This window comes from Pristiophorus japonicus, chromosome 10, assembly GCF_044704955.1.
Source record: "Pristiophorus japonicus isolate sPriJap1 chromosome 10, sPriJap1.hap1, whole genome shotgun sequence".
Lineage (NCBI taxonomy): Eukaryota > Metazoa > Chordata > Chondrichthyes > Pristiophoridae > Pristiophorus > Pristiophorus japonicus.
Genome location: NC_091986.1, coordinates 172,753,756 through 172,772,701, shown reverse-complemented (window position 1 = coordinate 172,772,701; position 18,946 = coordinate 172,753,756). Strand labels below are relative to the sequence as shown.

The following is an 18,946-nucleotide window of genomic DNA, read 5'->3' as shown; positions in this document are numbered from 1 at the left end:
GGGGCAAAGGTGTGTTAAAAAGACAAGCCTGAAAACTCTGTGCCTCAATGCAAGGAGTATTCAAAATAAGGTAGACTAATTAACTGCACAGGCAACAATTAACAATGATGATATAATTGACGGAGACATTGCTCCAGGGTGACCAAGGCAGGGAACTCAACACCCACGGGTATTCAACATTCAGAAAAGATAGACAGAAAAGAAAACGAGGTGGGGTAGCATTGCTGGTCAAAGAGGAAATTAACACAATAACAAGAACGGACATTAGCTTGGCTGATGTGGAATATGGGTAGAGCTGCCGAATACCAAAGAGCAGAAAACACTAGTGGGAGTTGTGTACAGACCACCAAACAGTAATAGTGAGGTTGGGGACAGCATCAAACAAGAAATTAGAGATGCATGCAATAAGGGTACAGCAGTTATCATGGACAACTTTAATCGACATATCGATTGGGCTAACCAAACTGGTAGCAATACGGTGGAGGAGGATTTCCTGGAGTGTATTAGGGATGGTTTTCGAGACCAATATGTCGAGGAACCAACTAGAGGGTTGGCCATCCTCGATTGGGTGATTTGTAATGAGAAAGGACTAATTAGCAATCTTGTTGTGCAAGGCCTCTTGTGGAAGAGTGACCATAATATGGTAGAATTCTTTATTAAGATGGAGAGTGACACAGTTAATTCAGAGACGAGGGTCCTGAACTTAAGGAAAGGTAATTTCGATGGTATGAGACGTGAATTGGCTAGAATATACTGGTGAATGAAAATTAAAGGGTTGACGGTGGAAAAGCAATGGCAAAACATTTAAAGATCACATGGATGAACTTCACAATTATACATCCCAGTCTGGAGTAAAAATAAAAACGGGGAAGTTGTCTCAACCATGGCTAACAAGGGAAATTAAGGATAGTGTGAAATCCAAGGAAGAGGCATATAAATTGCTGAGGACTGGGAGAAATTCAGAATTCAGCAGAGGACAAAGGGTTTAATTAGGATGGGGAAAAAGAGAGTATGAGAGGAAGCTTGCTGGGAACATAAAAACTGACTGCAAAAGCTTCTTTCGATATGTGAAGAGAAAAAGATTAATGAAGACAAACACAGGATCCTTGCAGTCAGAATCAGGTTAATTTATAATGGGGAACAAAGAAATGGCAGACCAATTGAACAAATACTTGGGTTCTGGCTTCACGAAGGAAGACACAAATAACCTTCTGGAAATGATAGGGGACAGAGGGTCGAGGGAGAAGGAGGAACTGAAGGAAATCCTTATTAGTCAGGAAATTGTGTTAGGGAAATTGATGGGATTGGGTACTGTTAGGGGGGATGACTCATCAGGGGAGGGCAGCAGCAGCCAAGTTCATGGCACCGTGGCTGGCTCTGTTGCACAGGAGGGCAGGAAAAAGAGTGGGAGAGCGATCGTGATAAGGGATTCAATTGTAAGGGGAAGAGAAAGGCGTTTCTGCGGCCGCAACCGAGACTCCAGGATGGTATGTTGCCTCCCTGGTGCAAGGGTCAAGGATGTCTCAGAGTGGGTGCAGGACATTCTAAAAAGGGAGGGAGAACAGCCAGTTGTCGTGGTGCACATTGGTACCAACGACATAGGTAAAAAGGGATGAGGTCCTACGAAACGAATTTAAGGAGCTAGGAGCTAAATTAAAAAGTAGGACCTCAAAAGTAGTAATCTCGGGATTGCTACCAGTGCCACGTGCTAGTCAGAGTAGGAATCGCAGGATAGCGCAGATGAATACGTGGCTTGAGCAGTGGTGCAGCAGGGAGGGATTGGAACCAGTTCTGGGGTAGGTGGGACCAGTACAAACCAAATGGTCTGCACCTGGGCAGGACCAGAACCAATGTCCTTGGGGGAGTATTTGCTAGTGCTGTTGGGGAGGAGTTAAACTAATATGGCAGGGAAATGGGAACCAATGCAGGGAGACAGAGGGAAACAAAAAGGAGACAAAAGCAAAAGACAGAAAGGAGATGAGGAAAAGTGGAGGGCAGAGAAACCCAAGGCAAAGAACAAAAAGGGCCACTGTACAACAAAATTCTAAAAGGACAAAGGGTGGTAAAAAACAAGCCTGAAGGCTTTGTGTCTACATGCAAGGAGTATCCATAGTAAGGTGGATGAATTAACTGTGCAAATAGATGTTAACAAATATGATGTGATTGGGATTACAGAGACGTGGCTCCAGGATGATCAGGGCTGGGAACTCAACATCCAGGGGTATTCAACATTCAGGAAGGATAGATCAAAAAGGAAAAGGAGGTGGGGTAGCATTGCTGGTTAAGGAGGAGATTAATGCAATAGTTAGGAAGGACATTAGCTTGGATGATGTGGAATCTATGGGTAGAGCTGCAGAACACCAAAGGGCAAAAACCGTTAGTGGGAGTTGTGTACAGACCTCCAAACAGTAGTAGTGATGTTGGGGGGAGCATCAAACAGGAAATTCGGGGTGCATGCAATAAAGGTGCAGCAGTTATAATGGGCGACTTTAATATGCACATAGATTGGGCTAACCAAACTGGAAGCAATACGGTGGAGGAGGATTTCCTGGAGTGCATAAGGGGTGGTTTTCTAGACCAATATGTCGAGGAACCAACTAGGGGGAGGCCATCTTAGACTGGGTGTTGTGTAATGAGAGAGGATTAATTAGCAATCTCGTTGTGCGAGGCCCCTTGGGGAAGAGTGACCATAATATGGTGGAATTCTGCATTGGGATGGAGAATGAAACAGTTAATTCAGAGACCATGGTCCAGAACTTAAAGGCGGCTAACTTTGAAGATATGAGGCGTGAATTGGCTAGGATAGATTGGCGAATGATACTTAAGGGGTTGACTGTGGATGGGCAATGGCAGACATTTAGAGACCGCATGGATGAACGACAACAATTGTACATTCCTGTCTGGCGTAAAAATAAAAAAGGGAAGGTGGCTCAACCGTGGCTATCAAGGGAAATCAGGGATAGTATTAAAGCCAAGGAAGTGGCAAACAAATTGGCCAGAAATAGCAGCAAACCCAGGGACTGGGAGAAATTTAGAACTCAGCAGAGTAGGACAAAGGATTTGATTAGGGCAGGGAAAATGGAGTACGAGAAGAAGCTTGCAGGGAACATTAAGACGGACTGCAAAAGTTTCTATAGATATGTAAAGAGAAAAAGGTTAGTAAACGTAGGTCCCCTGCAGTCAGAATCAGGGGAAGTCATAACGGGGAACAAAGAAATGGCAGACCAATTGAACAAGTACTTTGTGTCCTCCTGAGTGAATACCGAACCAAACAACCTTCCGGATATAAAAGGGGTCAGAGGGTCTAGTAAGGAGAAGGAACTGAGGGAAATCCTTATTAGTCGGGAAATTGTGTTGGGGAAATTGATGGGATTGAAGGCCGATAAATGCCCAGGGCCTGCATCCCAGAGTACTTAAGGAGGTGGCCTTGGAAATAGCGGATGGATTGAGAGTCATTTTCCAACATTCCATAGATTCTGGATCAGTTCCTATCAAGTGGAGGGTAGCCAATGTAACCCCACTTTTTAAAAAAGGAGGGAGAGAAAACAGGGAATTATAGACCAGTCAGCCTGACCTCAGTAGTGGGTAAAATGATGGAATCAATTATTAAGGATGTCAGAGCAGCGCATTTGGAAAGAGATGACATGATAGGTCCAAGTCAGCATGGATTTGTGAAAGGGAAATCATGCTTGACAAATCTTCTGGAATTTTGAGAGGATGTTTCCAGTAGAGTGGACAAGGGAGAACCAGTTGATGTGGTGTATTTGGACTTTCAGAAGGCTTTCGACAAGGTCCCACAAAAGAGATTAATGTGCAAAGTTAAAGCACATGGGATTGGGGGTAGTGTGCGGACATGGATTGAGAACTGGTTGTCAGACAGGAAGCAAAGAGTAGGAGTAAATGGGGACTTTTCAGAATGGCAGGCAGTGACTAGTGGGGTACCGCAAGGTTCTGTGCTGTGGCCCCAGTGTTTACACTGTACATTAATGATTTAGACGAGGGGATTAAATGTAGTATCTCCAAATTTGCAGATGACACTAAGTTGGGTGGCAGTGTGAGCTGCGAGGAGGATGCTATGAGGCTGCAGAGCGACTTGGATAGGTTAGGTGAGTGGGTAAATGCATGGCAGATGAAGTATAATGTGGATAAATGTGAGGTTATCCACTTTGGTGGTAAAAACAGAGACAGACTATTATCTGAATGGTGACAGATTAGGAAAAGGGGAGGTGCAACGAGACCTGGGTATCATGGTTCATCAGTCATTGAAGGTTGGCATGCAGGTACAGCAGGCGGTTAAGAAAGCAAATGGCATGTTGGCCTTCATAGTGAAGGGATTTGAGTACAGGGGCAGGGAGGTGTTGCTACAGTTGTACAGAGCCTTGGTGAGGCCACACCTGGAGTATTGTGCACAGTTTTGGTCTCCTCACCTGAGGAAGGACATTCTTGCAATTGAAGGAGTGCAGCGAAGGTTCACCAGACTGATTCCCGGGATGGCGGGACTGACCTATCAAGAAAGACTGGATCAACTGGGCTTGTATTCACTGGAGTTCAGAAGAATGAGAGGGGACCTCATAGAAACGTTTAAAATTCTGATAGGTTTAGACAGGTTAAATGCAGGAAGAATGTTCCCAATGTTGGGGAAGTCCAGAACCAGGGGTCACAGTCTAAGGATAAGGGGTAAGCCATTTAGGACCGAGAGGAGGAGAAACTTCTTCACTCAGAGAGTGGTGAACCTGTGGAATTCTCTACCATAGAAAGTTGTTGAGGCCAATTCACTAAATATATTCAAAAGGGAGTTAGATGAAGTCCTTACTACTCGGGGGATCAAGGGGTATGGCGAGAAAGCAGGAATGGGGTACTGAAGTTGCATGTTCAGCCATGAACTCATTGAATGGCAGTGCAGGCTCGAAGGGCCGAATGGCCGACTCCTGCACCTATTTTCTATGTTTCGATGTTTCTATGAAGGCTGATAAATCCTCAGTGCCTGATAGTCTGCATCCCAGAGTACTTAAGGAAGTGGCCCTAGAAATAGTGGATACATTGGTGATCATTTTCCAGCAATCTATCGACTCTGGATCAGTTCCTATGGACTGGAGGATAGCTAATGTAACACCACTTTTTAAAGAAAGGAGGGAGAGAGAAAACAGGGAATTATAGACCGGTTAGCTTGACATCAGTAGTAGGGAAAATGTTGGAATTATTAAAGATGAAATAGCAGCGCATTTGGAAAGCAGTGACAGGATCGGTCCAAGTCAGCATGGATTTATGCAAGGGAAATCATGCTTGACAAATCTTCTCGAATTTTTGTAAGGATGTAACTGGTAGAGTGGACAGGGGAGAACCAGTGGATGTGGTGTATTTGGACCTTCAAAAGGCTTTTGACAAGGTCCCACACTAGAGATTGGTGTGCAAAATTAAAGAAGGTGGTATTGGGGGTAATCTATTGACATGGATAGAGAACTGGTTGGCAGACAGGAAGCAGAGAGTCCGGATAAACGGGTCCTTTTCAGACTGGCAGGCCGTGACTTGTGGGGGTGCTGCAGGGCTCAGTGCTGGGACCCCAGCTATTTACAATATACATCAATGATTTCGATGAAGGAATTGAGTATAATATCTCCAAGTTTGCAGATGACACTAAGCTGGGTGGCTGTGTGAGCTGCGAGGAGGATGCTAAGAGGCTGTCGGGTGACTTGGACAGGTTAGGTGAGTGGGCAAGTGCATGGCAGATGCAGTATAATGTGGATAAATGTGAGGTTATCCACTTTGGTGGCATAAACACGAAGGCAGAATATTATCTGAATGGCGGCAGGTTAAGAAAAGAGGAAGTGCAACGAGATCTGGGTGCCATGGTACATCAGTTATTGCATGCAGGTACAGCAGGCAGTGAAGATGGCATGTTGGCCTTCATAGCTAGGGGATTTGAGCAGGGAGGTCTCACTGCAGTTGTACAGGGCCTTGGTGAGGCCTCACCTGGAATAGTGTGTTCAGTTTTGTCTCCTAATCGGAGGAAGGATGTTCTTGCTATTGAGGGAGTACAGCGAAGGTTCACCAGACTGATTCCTGGGATGGGAGGACTGACATATGAGGAGAGACTGGTTCGACTGGGCCTGTATTCACTGGAGTTTGAAGGATGAGAGGGGATATCATTAGAAAGATAAAATTCTGATGGGACTGGACAGGTTAGATACAGGAAGAATGTTCCCGATGTTGGGGAAGTCCAGAACCAGGGGACACAGTCTAAGGATAAGGGGTAAGCCATTTAGGACTGCGATGAGGAGAAACTTCTTCACTCGAGTTGTTAAGCTGTGGAATTCTCGACTGCAGAGAGTTGTTGATGCCAGTTCGTCAGATATATTCGAGAGTTCGCTATGGCCCTTACAGCTAAAGAGATCAAGGGGTATGGAGAGAAAGCAGGAAAGGGGTACGGAGGTGATGATCAGCCATGATCTTATTGAATGGTGGTGCAGGCTCAAAGGGCCGAATGACCTACACATGCACCGATTTTCTATGTTTCTATGTTTCCTACTTCCTTTTTTAAAAAAAAATTGGGGTGTTACACTTGAGGTTTTCCAATCTGCTGGACCCCCCAGAATCCAGGGAATTTTGGTAAATTACAACCAATGCATCCACAATCCCTGCCGCTACTTCTCTTCAGACCTTAGGATGCAAGCCATCATCAGGTCCAGGGGATTTATCCGCCTTTTGTCTCATTATCTTACTGAGTATCACCTCCTAAGTGATTGAGAGTGTGTTAAGTTCCTCCCCCCTCCACAGCCCCTCGACTATCCACTATCAGAACACTGTTGGTATCCTCTACCGTAAAGACTGATACAAAATATTTCAGAGTTTCTGCCATCTCCATGTCCCCCATTGCTAATTCCCCGGTCTCATCCTCGAAGGGAACATTTACTTTAGCCACCCTTTTCCTTTTTATATACCTATAGAAACTCTTGCTATCTGTTTTTATATTTTGTGCGAGTTTACTTCCGGAGTCTATCTTTCCTTTCTTAATCATTTTTTTAGTCGTTCTTTGCTGGCTTTTAAAAGCTTGCCCAGTCCACTTGACTCAATTTTGCCCCCATACCTTCATAGTCTCCTTTATTTAAGCTTAGTACGCTGATTGGAGATCCAACTTTCTCATCCTCCATCTGAATTTGAAATTCAAATCATGCTTTGAACACTCATTCCGAGAGGATCCTTTACTCGTTGATTTACTAATCCTGTCTCATTACACAGGACCACCCATTCCAGTAGGTAATATTGGATCAGCAACAGCAGTAAGATTCCTTCGCTGATTCTGCCCCTCCTCCCAGAGACAATGGGCCCAAGTTTCGCCAATCCCATAGAACGCCGCATCTCCGAGAAGCCTGCCTATTTTGTAGAATTAAAAGCGCGCCTAAAACTTACCTCACAATTCTCCAGTGTTCAGCAGACCTGTTTAGCAGTTGGCTCGGCGCAGCACAAGCAGCTGGGGGTGGAGCTGCAGCCCTGCGCCGAAAAGAGTGCTGGCAGCTGCGCGCAGTGGCGTCTGCGAAGTAGCTCCTGGCCCTCCCAGCGCGTCCTGTCTCCGTGCGACGCTATCCCTGGCTGAAGAGACATCGTGATGTTTGCAGCCCTGATCCCGGGCCGAGTGGCCTGCCTGCCTCACCATCCCTCGCCTCGCCGCTGCCCGACCTAAGGCCTCGCCACCACTGCCCTTACCTCGAGGCCTCCTCACCAGCCCGCCCGACCACCACCTCATCAGGCAGGGCTGCATGTGCTGTTGGAGGGCTCCCGAACTGATAGCTGGTGTCGTAATAATTTTTTATTTACTGATTTATTGATTGGTTGGTTTATTGATCATTTATTATTGATGATGGCTCTTCATTGCTAAAAGTGACATGTTTAATATTTAATACTTTGGAAAATACCCCCCCCCGCCCCCGATCTCTGGCTACCTGCGTCTAATTTCTAAAGTGTACACAAGGTTTTTCTGAGCATACAAAAGTCGATATTTACTCCTTTCTAAATTAGTTTGGAGTAACTTTTCACTGCCTAAACTTGCAAAACAGGCTTAAGTGACTGTTCATGCCCCCTTGAGAAAAAAAACTAAAAACTAACTCAGTCGAACTGGAGCAAACTAAATGCCGAGAATTGCGATTTCTAAGATACTCCAAACTAAACTAGTTGCTCCAAAAAAATAGGAGCAACTCCAGCCGAAACTTGGGCCACTGAAGCCAATTGTGATGCCTTAAACACTGCCCAACTGAGATCAGCAAACTCAACCAGGCGAGAACTCAAACTTGAAACCTTCCCGATCTGAATGGCTCAAGCAGTAAGCAATCCTGTAACTAATTTAACTGGGAAGAAATAAATAGTCTGCACAGACGTTGCTGCTCGAGCAGCACAAAATCAGTTTGGCAAATATATGGAACCAAACAAGGCCATTCGATCTACTGAGTGCACTCTTCTGCATTTCCCAAACAAGAGTTGCTTCAACAGACAATAAAGACTCGAGAGAAGTTGCAATGACATTGGTGGGTTAGTGCTGAAAGCAATTTGAGATAATGGATTAAGACAATCACGCAAGAAACACATGGAATTTATCCTGCAGCACACTGATAAATACACCTAATGACAGAAGATCTTCCAATAAATAAAAAAGCCAATTTTAAGTTTACAAAATGAAGCCTAACATGAGGAATATGGTTGCCACTTTGACCAAATCCAAAGGGCAGAAAAGAAACTAGTCATGGTGTTGTGCCTCTGAATAACCAAACCTTTATGACACTTGTTTTGTTAAAAAAAGTCAGCAAGTGACCCCCTGCTGCACCCATACTTACCTGGAAATTCGACAAATGCCATTTCTGAATCATTCTGTTGTATAAAACTAAATTCTTCAAACACTTTCAACTTTTAAGACCTATGACAATATGGTGTCACTTACTTTCCGAACAAAGCAAGTGTTGGATTAAGTTTTGCTGCCCAGGCCAAACAAGCAGTGGTAAATCGAACTTAGATTATAATTCAACATTCTTGAATGTCGTTCCCACTGAAATACAGAAATCAATACAAGGGTTAGATTTTACCTAACTTGATCAACTAATGCTGACAGTTAATGCTCACCCCCTCCAAGACAAAATTTAATGAAAAAGGAAATTTCCTTGTGTTCACTAATGTACGACAACAGAATACTTGCTGCCTGTCAATAACTTAAATTTGACACTTCAAGAGAATTACAAGAGAACATACAATCAAGATTCCAATTGCCCCGAAGCAGTGCAATTTTCAGATTTTTTTTAATATAAAAAAAGGTTAAGTAATAACAAGCCACAGGGAGATAGCTCAAGCACTCAAAAGGTGATTGACAACAATGTAATTGAGATTAACCATGACAAAACCTTATATGACCCGACACAAATCTGCCTAACAATCATCAATTTGTGGTCTTATTTCAATTCCTTTGTTTAAAAAGTGATTGATCACAATAATAATGGACACCAACTCCTCTTGCAATGTAGTAAAGCTGTTAGCATTTAGATAATTATGTCAGTGAATGAACATCAAGTGAATACATAGCTGCAGCATCAACTTGCATTCATATTAAAAGGAGGATCATGAGAGGTTACAAAAAGATTGCTCAAAGATGTGGGTTTTAAGAAAGGGCTTAAAAGGAGATATGGGAGGAGTGACAGAGTTTGAGGGAGGGAATATCAGAGCATTGGGCCTAAATGGCTGAAAGCACAATTTGCCACGGGTGGGGTGAAGGGGCTGGGGAGGATGCACAAAAAGCCCATCAGAGGAACGGAGAGTGGGGGGGTGGGGGGTCTTTTGTATGGCTGGAGGACGTTAGGGAGGGTCAACGCCTTGGAGATTTAAACACAAGGTTGACAGTTTTAAATTGGAGGCGTTGGAGGACAGGGAGCCAATCTAAGGCAGCAAGAACAGAAACAATAGGCGAGTGAGACTGAATACAATTCGGATAGCGGATGAGCTGAAATTTAAAGTAGATGGAGAATGAGGTTGGTTAGGACAACATTGAAAATCTGAAGATGACAAATGCACGGGTGAGGGTTTCAACACAGATGGCTGAAGCAAGGTCAGACGCAGATGATGCCATGTAGGTGGATGTAGCTGGTCTTAACGATGGAGTGGATATTGGGTCACAGACTCATAACATAAGCACACAAGAAATAGGAGCAGCAAGCCATTTGGCCCCGAGCCTGCTCCGCCATTCAATACGATAGCCGATCTGATCATGGACTCAGCTCCACTTCCCCACCTGCTCCCCAAAAGTCCTTATCATGTAAGAAACTGTCTATTTCTGTCTTGAATTTATTCCATGTCCCAGCTTCCACAGCTCTTTGAAGCAGCAAATTCCACAGATTTACAACCCTCAAGAAATTTCTCCTCCTCCTTTGTTTTAAATGGGCGGTCCCTTATTCTAAGATCTTGCCCTCTAGTTCTAGTCTCCCCCATCAGTGGAAACATCCTCTCTGCATCCACCTAGTCAAGCCCCTTCATAATCTTATACGTTTCAATAAGGTCACCCCTCATTCTTCTGAATTCCAATAAATAGAAGCCCAACCGACTCAACCTTTCCTCATAAAAGTCAACCCCCTCATCCCCAGAATCAACCTAGGGAACTTTCTCTGAACTGCCTCCAAAACAAGTATATCCTTCGTTAAATACAGAGACCAAAACTGTACACAGTACTCTAGGTGTGGCCTCACCAATGCCCTGTATAGTTGTAGCAGGACTTCTCTGCTTTTATACTCTGTCCCCCTTGCAATAAAGACCAACATTCCATTTGCCTTCCTCGTTTACTTGCTGTCCCTGTAGACCAACTTTTTGTGTTTCATGCACAAGGTCCCCCAGGTCTCTCTCTACTCCAGCACTTTGTAATTTTTCTCCATTTAAATTATAATAATTTGCTTTTCTATTATTTCTGCCAAAGTGGATAACCTCACATTTTCCCACATTATATTACATCTGCCAAATTTTTGCCCACTCACTTAGCTTGTCTATATCCCTTTGCAGATTTTGTGTGTCGTCTTCAATTTGCTTTCCAACCAGTCTTTGTATCATCAACAAACTTGGCTTCATTACATTCAGTCCTTTCATCCAAGTCTGTTTTCTGTTAGCATGGATAGAGGATTCGTTAACTAATATATTAGCCCCAACCCAGTGAGCTTTTATCTTGTGCAGTAACATCTTATGTGGCACCTTATTGAATGCCTTCTGGAAATCCAAATGCACCACATCCACTGGCTCCCCCTGATCCACCCTGCTCGCTACATCCTCAAAGAACTCCAACAAATTTGTCAAACACGATTTCCCTTTCATAAAACCATGCTGACTCCACTTGATTTGGAAAAGCATGATTCAATGTCCACCACTGCTTCCTAAATTCCTACATTTTCCCAATGACAGATATTAAGCTAACTGATCTGTAGTTTCCTGCTTTTTGTCTGCCTCTTTTTTTTTTTAAAATAGGGGCATTACATTTGCAGTTTCCAAATCTGCTGGGACCACCCCTGAATCCAGGGAATTTTGGTAGATTACAACCAATCCATCCACCATCTCTGCAGCCACTTCTTTTAAGACCCTAGGATGTAAGCCATCAGGTCCAGGGGACTTGTCTGCCTTTAGTCCCATTATTTTAAGCTAGTACGACTTCGTTAGTGATCGTATCAAGTTCCTCCCTCCCTATCGACACTTGATTATCCACTATTGGGATGTTTTTAGGGTTGAATAGGTCTGGTTTGGACAGACCAAAATGGCCGGGACAGGGAATGGAATCGGTGCCAAGCGTACAGAGAGTTTGTGGTGGGGGCCAAAGACGCTGGCTCACTACCATGGAAAAAGTCCGAGCCCTTTGGAGATCAATCGCCATACAACGATGGCAAGTGGACGTTTTCAGCAGAAGCAGCACACGCGACTCATCTTAGAACCATCTTTCATCTGCACACACTGTCCCCACCGCCTAATTAAATAGAAAATAAAAAATATGTTTCTTTGGACTTCTCAACGGAACTACGAAAACCACAGGACAGCCACATTTTTAATTTAAACAAACAAGGATACAATACCTTAATGCATCTCAAAAATATCCCAAATCACTCCACCTGCAACGTAGTCGAGTGACTCTCAGCATGGCAACCGATTTGTGTGCAGCAGAATCCCACAAACAGCAACTGGATGATCCATTAACCTATTTTTGGTGATGATGAAGGAAGGAGGTATGTTGGCCAGGACAATGGAAAAACTCCCTGCTCTCTTCAAATAGTGAAGGATTTTGTCCAGGACTTCAAAACACAGAAATTGCAAAAGGTACCTCAGTTTAACATCTCATGCAAAAGACAGCAGCAATACACCACTGCCAGCCTAGTTTATACGCTCAAGTCTTGGGAGTAGGATTTGAACCTGCAACCTTCTGACTCCAAAGCAGGAGTGCTGTAAACTGACCAAGCAGATTATAAACCTTTGCCAGCTGTCTTTTAAAACAAAGATGTGTGCCCTACATTTTTCAACATCTCATCCATTTCTTAAAAAGAAATTTCATGTGAATCAAAATGATTTTATTGTGTTATTACTGCAGCTCGTGACAAATAATTGGTCAAGTAGTCTAGCTGCTTGCAGTCCTGAAGTGGTCAACTTTGAGGAGATTTAGGCAAGGTCAGGACATCACACTGTGTTATGACATTGCAGTTTGAAGTTTCCATGCTTCGAGAAAATTTGATGTAATACACAAATGTATGCACCTGAGAGTATGCTCACAGGAAAATAGTTGTAGAGCTGTTGCACTCCTGATCTTTGGACACCCAGTACGGAGGGGAGTGGGCAGGTCGGAGGGCCTCCTCGTAGGACTGCTCCTGGGCCTGGCCAAGGTAGTCATCAACAGGTCCAGGCAGAGGGCAGTCGAGAGGGTCGTTCAGCCCGACTGCCTGCCCCTCTTCCGTGGCTACGTCCACGCCAGGGTGTCCCTGGAGATAGAGGACGCGGTGTCCACCGATATACGAGAGGTGGGCACCGGAAGGACTGGAGTGCAGCATCACTGCCGGCAACCAAATTTTAATTTGACTGTTTAAAGTTCAAAAAGTTGTGCGTGTTAATTTGTCAGTTCTGATGCCCGTTGGATTTATACTTTTATTTAAAATAGTTATACAGCTCTTGCATGGTGAGTGGCTTAGCCAGTCACGTGATGTTCACAAGACTCAATAAAACCCCAGTCAATTGGTCATCCACGGTGAGATATGCAGTTGTGAGCATAGATGAACTGGTGATGTGTAGTTTGATTGTTAAACCTTTGTTAATAAAGCAACTAGTTCTTAACAGCAATGTGTTGCTATGAATTCGAAAGCATGAACATTACATACCTGACATATTTTGCCAAGTTATGTTTTGTATTCACAAAAAATACAACACATAGTCTGTCAGTTCACTTACAAAATGAATTAACTGCAGATAGCAGTTAACAGATACGATGTGACCGACATCAAGGAAACATGGCTCCAGGGTGACCAAGGCTGGGAACTCAACATCCAAGGGTATTCAGCATTTAGGAAGGATAGACAGAAAGGAAAAGGAGGCGGGGTGGCTTTGCTGGTTAAAGATGAAATCAAAGCAATTGTACGGAAGGACATTAGCTTGGATGATGTGGAATCGGTATGGGTGGAGCTGCGGAATTCCAAAGGGCAGAAAACGCTAGTGGGAGTTGTGTGTAGACCACCAAATAGTAGTAGCGCGGTTGGGACAGCATCAAAAAAGAAATAAGGGATGTGTGCAATAAAAGGAACAGCAGTAATCATGGGCGACTTTGAGCTACACATTGATTGGGCTAACCGAACTGGTAGCAATGCGGTGGAGAAGGATTTCCTGGAGTGTATTAGGGATGGTTTTCTCGACCAATATATCGAGGAACCAACCAGGGAGCTGGCCATCCTAGACTGGGTATTGTGTAATGAGAAAGGACGAATTAACAATCTTGTTTTAAGAGGCCCCTTGGGGAAAAGTGACCATAATATGGTACAATTCCTTATTAAGATAAAGATAGAGAGTGACAAAGTTAATTCGAAAACTAGGGTCCTGAACTTAAGGAAAGGTAACTTCGACGGTATGAGGAGTGAATTGGCTAGAGTAGACTCGCAAACAATACTGAAAGGATTGACGGTGGATAAACAATGGCAAACATTTAAAGATCACATGGATGAACTTCAGCAAAATGTACATCCCTGTCTGGAATAAAAATAAAACTGGGAAGGTGGATCAACCGTGGCTAACAAGGGAAATTAAGGATAGTGTCAAAGCCAAGTAAGAAGCATATAAATTGGCCAGAAAAAGCAACAAACCTGAAGACTGAGAGAAATTTAGATTTCAACAGAGGAGGACTAAGGGTTTAATTAAGAGGGAGAAAATAGAGTACGAGAGAAAGCTTGCAAGGAATATAAAAACTGACTGCAAAAGCTTCTTTAAATATGTGAATAGAAAAAAATGATTAGTAAAGACAAATGTAGGTCCCTTGCAGTGAGTTTCAGGTGAAATTATAATGGGGAACAAAGAAGCGGTTCTGTCTTCACGAAGGAAGAAACGAATAACCTTCCGAAGGTACTCGGGGACAGTGGGTCCAGTAAGATGGAGGAACTAAAGGATATCCTTATTAGGCAGGAAATTGTGTTCGGGAAATTGATGGGATTGAAGGCCGATAAATCCCCGGGGCCTGATGGTCTGCATCCCAGAGTGCTCAAGGAAGTGGCCCGAGAAATAGTGGATGCATTAGTGATCATTTTCCAACAGTCTATCGACTCTGGATCAGTTCCCATATACTGGAGGGTAGCTAACGTAACACGACTTTTTTTTTTTAAAAAGAAGGCAGAGAAAACGGGTAATTATAGATCAGTAGTGGGGAAAATGTTGGAATCGATCATGAAGGATGAAATAGCAGCACATTTGGAAAGCGGTCAGCATGGATTTATGAAAAGGGAAATTATGCTCGACATACAAATATAGAAAATAGGTGCAGGAGTAGGCCATTCGGCCCTTCTAGCCTGCACCGCCATTCAATGAGTTCATGGCTGAACATGCAACTTCAGTACTCGATTCCTGCTTTCTCACTGTGTCCCTTGATCCCCCTTGTAGTAAGGACTACATCTAACTCTGAACATATTTAGTGAATTGGCCTCAACTACTTGCTGTGGTAGAGAATTCCACTGGTTCACCACTCTCTGGGTGAAGAAGTTTCTCCTCATCTCGGTCCTAAATGGCTTACCCTTTATCCTTACACTGTGACCCTTGGTTCTGGACTTCCCCAACATTGGGAGCATTCTTCCTGCATCTAACCTGTCTAAACCAGTCAGAATTTTAAACGTTTCTATGAGATCCCCCCTCATTCTTCTGAACTCCAGTGAATACAAGCCCAGTTGATCCAGTCTCTTGATATGTCAGTCCCGCCATCCCAGGAATCAGTCTGGTGAACCTTCGCTTCACTCCCTCAATAGCAAGAATGTCCTTCCTCAAGTTCGGAGACCAAAACTATACACAATACTCCAGGTGTGGCCTCACCAAGGCCCTGTACAACTGTAGCAGCAACTCCCTGCCCCTGTACTCAAATCCCCTCGCTATGAAGGCCAACATGCCATTTGCTTTCTTAACCGCCTGCTGTACCTACATGCCAACCTTCAATGACTGATGTATCATGACACTCAGGTCTCGTTGCACCTCCCCTTTTCCTAATCTGTCACCATTCAGATAATAGTCTGTCTCTCTGTTTTTTCCACCAAAAAGTGGATAATCTCACATTTATCCACATTATACTTCATCTGCCATGCATTTGCCCACTCACCTAACCTATCCAAGTCACTCTGCAGCCTCATAGCATCCTCCTCGCAGCTCACACTGCTACCCAACTTTGTGTCATCCTCACATTTGGAGGTACTACATTTAATCCCCTCGTCTAAATCATTAATGTACAATGTAAACAGCTGGGGCCCCAGCACAGAACCTTGCGGTACCCCACTAGTCACTGCCTGCCATTCTGAAAAGTACCCATTTACTCCTACTCTTTGCTTCCTGTTTGACAACCAGTTCTCAATCCACATCAGCACACTACCCCCAATCCCATGTGCTTTAACTTTGCACATTAATCTCTTGTGTGGGACCTTGTCGAAAGCCTTCTGAAAGTCCAAATACACCACATCAACTGGTTCTCCCTTGTCCACTCTACTGGAAACATACTCAAAATTCCTGGAATCGGGACTGCGCCGTTCTAGGCACGGCTCGAAACTTGGGCCCATTATTTCCAATGAATCAAAACCAAAGTAAGAACCAACTTCTCAAGAGCCCTCTTTTGGCCAGGTGGCCTATTACAGCTAAGTTGCAGTTAACACATTATTCCTCAACTTCTTTTTGAATCCACTTTAAACACAATCAATCTCCACAACACAAATCAAGAAGCCACATAGCATCACGAGTAAATTTACTTATCGGCATCATACCAAGTACCCTCCTGAGCATCATTTATGTTGAACATAAAAGGCAGGAGGCCTAGAACACATCTTCTGCAGAACTCCACCAGTCATTATTCCACACAGAGATTCCCCCTCCTCCGTCACTTGCTTGGGTTTATGCCAAGTTAGCTTTTAATTCTTTTTGCTAATGTGTCAGTTTCATGATGGCACAAATATAAATGGATAAATCCTAAGCCTCCTTGCATCTAAAAGCAAGCATGGACAGCAATCTATAAAATGTTCAACCATTTCCCCCAAAATGAGATGCAATTCCCATCTCACACCCCTGTTAAATACCAGAGTAACACTCCATGTCCCCATGGAATTTGCCAATGCATCAGTTGTAATCTTTTTGCTTTTATTTCCTTGATTCTTGTGTATACCCTCTTGGTTCAGATGTTGTGTGCACAAGTCCTTGCATTTTTGCCCGAACATATATGCTTTATTAATCTTGACATATGTATACAAGATTCCTGTGCGAAGAAGTCGTGTCGCAGAATTTGTTCAGTCTTCAATGATGATTTAACAAATTGGTCACTTACTCATCCTCTATAATTCCATACCACGTACTCTAAAATCGATTAAAAAAGGACATTGGGAAGTATAAAATCCTAAAAAGCAAGAGTTATCAGCACACATCTTCCAACCAGAAACAGTTCAATTTTTCCTTTCACAAAATTCAATTGTGTAATTAAGAAAGGAAGATACAGGGGCATAAAGAAAGACACAAGACAGAGACAATGAAAGGGAGCAAGTTATTAAAAAATGTGGTGTCACAATGTATGAGCATTAACATTCACTGTAATAATTCATTCCCAAGATTGATTGAATTGAAGTTTGGCCCCCCACCCCCGGCACCCTCTCAGCTTTCAGGAGCCCGAGTGCAACAAGTTTAGCAACTCAACTGAGCTCCTAATAAGTACAAAACATATGGGGAAAAAAAACTGACCACTAATTGGCAATCTCAAGGATGGCTCCAGTAGAAAATTATTAAATCACCCAAGAGAAGCGTTTTTCTGAAGCTGTTGAATGAAGGAAAATTATGTACCTAGCTTGTGCTTGCAGCTGACCTCGGAGTGGTTGATACTCACTGGATATAAAAAATGGAAGTGTTCCACTCCCCAGCACCAACATCCCCGAATTTGATGAGCATAATCATTTAACCAGACCCAAAACAGAATATTTCATACAAGCATGGCAAAATATCATAATATTCTTTCAGTCTCTACTCCTTTTTTAAAATAGCAAGACTTAAAACATTGTAGAATATAAATGTTCATTTTGTGGTCTTGAAAGTGGGAAAAATCCTATTGTTCTCTATCCAGGTCAAAAGGACAACTGCAATACTAACTTGCAGAGTGCTTTGCAAACAAACTGGACATTTTTAAGTTCTCAACATTGCAGTGTCAGTCCCATATTTAGTACCAACCTAAGCAAAAAGAAAACTCTAGTTCCGTTCAGTTTTGTGAGTATGATGTAAATGTTACTGCATTCATTTCTAGAAGGGACAGTCAAACATGTGGGAATAATTATGACCACAGGCCACAATCTGACAGCTATCCAAGTGACATCCATGTGGTTGAATGAGCACTAAAGATAATACAAGTACAATTCTCAGCAACTAAACGCAATTATTTCCCCTGTATTTGACAAGTTCTCAATAGTCACATAACATTGTAAAGTCTTTTTTGACTGTTCAACTATTTCTAAAACTGAAAACGCATATATATGTTGATTTAATTCACTCATCAGGTTTGTCCAAATCAATGGCATGACTGAAACAGAAGCCTATCCTTACGACATTTTTGTTTCAAAGTTACAAAACTTTGTTTTGTTTGTTACATCTGAATTTTTTTCTTATTCTAAATTCACTTCCCTACCACAAAGATTTAACTCAAGTATGGCACATCACAAAATCATTTAATTCAGCTTTAACCGTAGATAAATTACCAAGTCCTCGAGGGGTGTGGAGTCATGCAAATGCAATCGCTCAAGACAGGCAAAATGTTGTTCACAAGACCACCTACAAACAGGAATTACATAATACAAGGCGATAGTTGCAACCATTCACTAATTAATTGGTTCTCTTGCAGCAACAGAGTTCACACAAAAAATACATTTAAATTTGGTTAATAACCTTCCGGGTGTCACAATACCATGGATATGCTGTTACAATATTAACCTAAAAAAATTAAACAAGCTAGATGAGCCCTTGCAATGCCAATAAACTAGGAACAAACTGAACTTGGTAAAAGGTCAGTTTACATCATATTATGCCAAGACATCTCAGACAACTATTAATAGATACACCTGTAAATCAGATTTTCCAGTTGAGACTGTGTTGCCACTGAATACTGTGAAGTCCTGTTTTTCCCACAAACTACCTTTTTTAAAAAAAATAGAAGTGATTACTCATCCTACTACACCTGTTTAACAATGTTAATAATGGTTCAATAACTTCA

General features: G+C 43.0%; 1 protein-coding gene across 3 annotated transcripts in view; it reads right to left on the bottom strand.

Moving 5' to 3' along the window:
- The window catches only part of LOC139275199 (sister chromatid cohesion protein PDS5 homolog B), a 297,515-nt gene that overhangs the window by 274,714 nt on the left and 3,855 nt on the right, over positions 1–18,946 (bottom strand). Inside the window, exon 1 of one of the 3 annotated variants that reach the window (XM_070892338.1) lies at positions 8,927–8,998. The exons of the other annotated variants lie outside the window; for them this stretch is intronic. The gene's annotated coding sequence lies outside the window, so the exon portion shown is untranslated. Of the gene's footprint in view, positions 1–8,926; positions 8,999–18,946 lie in introns of those variants that run through there. 3 annotated transcript variants of the gene reach the window in all.